Genomic DNA, 4,285 nt, shown 5'->3' with positions numbered 1-4,285 from the left:
TGTAAAGCTGCATCTGTGGTGATTTCTGTTTCCGTATTTGCATTTCTTCTCCTCCCCCCCCCCCCCCCCCCCACCCCCTCAGTGGTTCATATTAAAAGAAGGGGAAAAAAAAGTTAATAACACCCACCCTCCCATTTTCCATTTTCTACCTTATCAATTTTCTTTCAGGTCAAGGGTTGCGTCTGTGGAAATATTACATTCACACTCCATAAGAATCTGAATCCTACAATAAATATAAATAGAGGTGTAAGTCCTGGTTAATGAGCAGAGCTGTCTGAACACCTCCACAAACGAAGCCAGGCACATTTTTTAAACAGGATAACATAAACCTAAATGGATGGCAAAGTTAATGCATCTGGTCATTACATCAATCACTTTGGTCAAGGCTGAATTAACTAATGGAGGAAATGACAAAATATTGCTAGACGTTCACTTTCTAAAATTCTAAATTATTATATAAGGCAGTACAAGATGTAGTTTATTCTTCTGTTTAAAAATGTCTTATTGTCCCATAGAAAAGCTTGTCTAGCGCTAAAAACTAGCGATGCTCTAACTCAGAGGTGTTAAGACTCTATTTCATGACCAGTATGTGTCATGTACACTTGTAACTGCAAGATCACTTTAATGTACCTACTCTTGTCCCCCCCCCATCATGTTACATAATTGGCTCTGCATTTAATGATTAACGAAAGAAAAACATTCATTACTACTTGACGGACAAATTGGGCTTCAGACTGCTAAAAAGTACGGGTCTATTTGCCGTTTATTTATTTATTTTGTTTCCATTCTGTCTTTAAACTGCCTTTTTTCTTCTATTGGGAATTTTTGTTTCCAATCTGTGACTTAGCCACGAAGATGTTGTAGGAGGTAGCTTAAATATGAGTGTCCGCCATCCAGTGGGTAGGTGCTGGAAACTGCATTCACACTGAAAGCGTCATAAATCTCCTGACGCCTGCATCGCACTGCTTGGTAGATTCACACTGAAAGCCAGGGGCTGGAGAGGGTCCGGTTTGGGAACCTCAGGATTTTGTCTCTGCTTTTTGCGGATGACGTTGTCCTGTTGGCTTCATCGGACCGGGACCTTCAGCATGTGCTGGGGCGGTTTGCGGCCGAGTGCGACGCGGCAGGGATGAGAATCAGCACCTCCAAAACCGAGGCCATGGTTCTCCACCGGGAAAGGGTGCCTTCTCCGGGTGGGTGGAGAAGTCCTGCCTCAGGTGGAGGAGTTCAAGTATCTCGGGGTCTTGTTCACGAGTGAGGGAACGATGGAGCGGGAGATTGAAAGACGGATCGGTGCAGCGTCCGCAGTTATGTGGTCGATGTACCGGACCATCGTGGTGAAGAGGGAGCTGAGTCGAAAGGCGAAGCTCTCGATTTACCGGTCAATCTACGCCCCTACCCTCACCTACGGTCATGAACTTTGGGTAGTGACCGAAAGGACGAGATTGCGGATACAAGCGGCCGAGATTAGTTTCCTCCGCAGGGTGGCTGGACGCTCCCTTAGAGATAGGGTGAGGAGTTTGGTCACCCGGGAGGAACTCGGAGTTGTTTCTCACATCCTTTGTGTCACGTCTTGGGGTAAGGTGTGGACCCAAACGCAGGAGAGCAGGAGGCGGGAGGCAGGAGTCGGCAAAAAATAGGATTTATTTATCAAAAGGGAAAAACAAAGCGCTGCTTGGCAGGATCAAAACAAACTAAAGGGATCAAAAAACTTGGAGGAGGAAGAACGTGGCAGGAAACATGAGGAACAAAACAGTACGGTCCAACAGGGAACAAGGGAATGACAAGACCAGATATACACAGGGGATAACGAGACACAACGAGACACAGGTGCAGACAATCAGGGCAGATGGGACACAGGCGGGGCAAAACAGAAACTTAAAGACTGGGAGGGAAGTGTCAAACCCTGACACTTTGACAGCTCTTTGGTCTTGGCCATAGTGGAGTTTGGGGTGTGACTGTTTGAGGTTGTGGACAGGTGTCTTTTATACTGATAACCAGTTAAAACAGGTGTAATTAATACAAGTAACGAGTGGAGGACAGAGGAGCCTCTTAAAGAAGAAGTTACAGGTCTTTGAAAGCCAGAAATCTTGCTTGTTTGTAGGTGACCAAATACTTATTTTACTGAGGAAGTTACCAATTAATTCAGTAAAAATCCTACAATGTGATTTCCTGGATTCTTTCCCCCCATTCTGTCTCTCATAGTTGAAGTTACCTACTGTATGATGAAAATTACAGGCCTCTCTCATCTATCAAGTGGGAGAACTTGCACAACTGGTGGCGGACTAAATACTGTACTTTTTTGCTCCACTGTAGGACTGTTGCCTCTACCACTACACAGAGACCAAAAATAGGACATAGAGCGATGAACAGCGCACTTACTGTACGTTCACGGGATGCATGTTTTCATCTGTAAGGATTGATGTTGCTGATTCCCCAAAAAACACTGCGCAGCAGAAATATTTTGGATTGCTTTGCAGGTTGTTTTGCAGGTCTTATGTATTTAAGTTGAGGCACAGTCTTTTGCATCATGCATTTTGAATCTTTCAGTCCCCTTTTGCAAACTCCAGGCTGCCATCTTCTGCCACCTGGCCACCCTCCCACAGTCCAGATCTATGAAATGCAGCACTGACAGTAGTTCGTCCAGAAAGTCCCTTGTTAGAGCCAATGGATGCTGTAATTTAGTTAAAAATGTCCTCAGATCTCTGGCACCTGCGCAACCAGGATTTCCAGTTCTGGGAAAGACTCTGTAATATCCCTTTTCCTTTTGAGTCATCCTCCTTTTGAAATCCACAAGATTTTTTTTCTCAGTATATACTTTTAAATTGAGCAAAATAAAGATATAAATAGAGACAACATGCTACTTGTGTGAGAATGTTTTGTCATTTTTTATTTTTTGTGTGTACAGCACTGAGTTCAGCTGTAAGTTCTTCCTGCAGAGCTCCTTGTCATGCTTTGTGTTTAGCTCATCGAACATGTGCAGAGTGTGCGGTGATGGACAGCAGAGATCCATCTGAGAGCAGCAGGTAGCTTAGTCCACATGCCTTTCTGATTTCTTGAGCTCCCAGACAGCATCATGAATATTTGCCTGTACCGACACCCTTCACCACTGTGACTTTTATATATTTATTTATGAATATTTTCTGATTCGCGCTGAATTTTGAAGCCCCCCAGGGTGTGTATCCGAGACTCAGTACTTTACCAACAGCAGGAGAGCTATTAGCAATATTCAGAGAGTAATAAGGGCATCGGTGAATCTGCCTGCTCAGTTTTGTTCATCAGTTACGTCAACATATTCACTGATTTCCTGTGGCAGACAGTCATCTCAAGTGGGTTTAAAAACATAAACATGGTTGTCCATATTGCTGAGTCATTTGTGAAATGTATATCTGTATTAGTACACTTCAGATGCCCCCTAACCTAATTTGTCTTACAAAACTGTAAGAAAATGTCAGGGTCAATAATGATATACCTCCCTCAGGTGTGGCATAAAGCATTAATTACCCTGCTCCAGTTTAGGTGCACAACAAAGTAAGAACTGTCACAGCAGATTGAAATGCAGAGGTTATTAAAGGCACCTTGTGTAAGTGTGGACAATCTAGACAGAATGAGGGCATAATATCAAGAAAAAAATCATTGTCAGCAACTGCTATAAGACACCACAAGGTTCACAGCAATACGCTCTGCCCCTGCTGCCTTTTCTCCTCAAAATAAAACGATCACATGCAGTAGACTGAAAGTGAGTTGGGTATATCTTGGCTACAAGCTCATATGAACAGCAGTAGAACGATGCTGTTATGCAACAACGAGCCTCATTATGTTACTGTAAACAACGTTTTAGCCTAATGACCAATCTAGAAGAAATGCTGCCAGTTCTGCATCACATTTAATTCCTTTTTTTTCCCCCAGGGGAAAGACAACACTTATGTTGTTGTGTCTTTTTTCTGCAGTAGCGGGTGCTGACCAAGGTGATGGAGTCTGTCTTCCTCGAGCTTCAGCAATAGTGGATGTGGCTTATCTTGCAGTTTGACTTTAGTCTGTTTAGACTGACATGAGAGGAGAATATACCCCCCACCAGCATAAGTCATACACTACACACACCTGGACAAACTCTTTGTGATGTTACCCACAGCTTGTTCTCAAATTGGGGTCCCACTAGAGCTCCCTCTAGTGGCACATAGTGTAGGTGCTTTTTTGTGTTTGTTTTATAAACATAAAGCAGTAATTAAAGGAGCATGAGGCAGGATTTATGAAAAAAATTTGTATACGTTTTAAGTTTTCTAGT

This window comes from Cololabis saira, chromosome 11, assembly GCF_033807715.1.
Source record: "Cololabis saira isolate AMF1-May2022 chromosome 11, fColSai1.1, whole genome shotgun sequence".
In the NCBI taxonomy this organism is placed as follows: Eukaryota; Metazoa; Chordata; class Actinopteri; order Beloniformes; family Belonidae; genus Cololabis; species Cololabis saira.
This window is presented reverse-complemented; position numbering follows the sequence as displayed.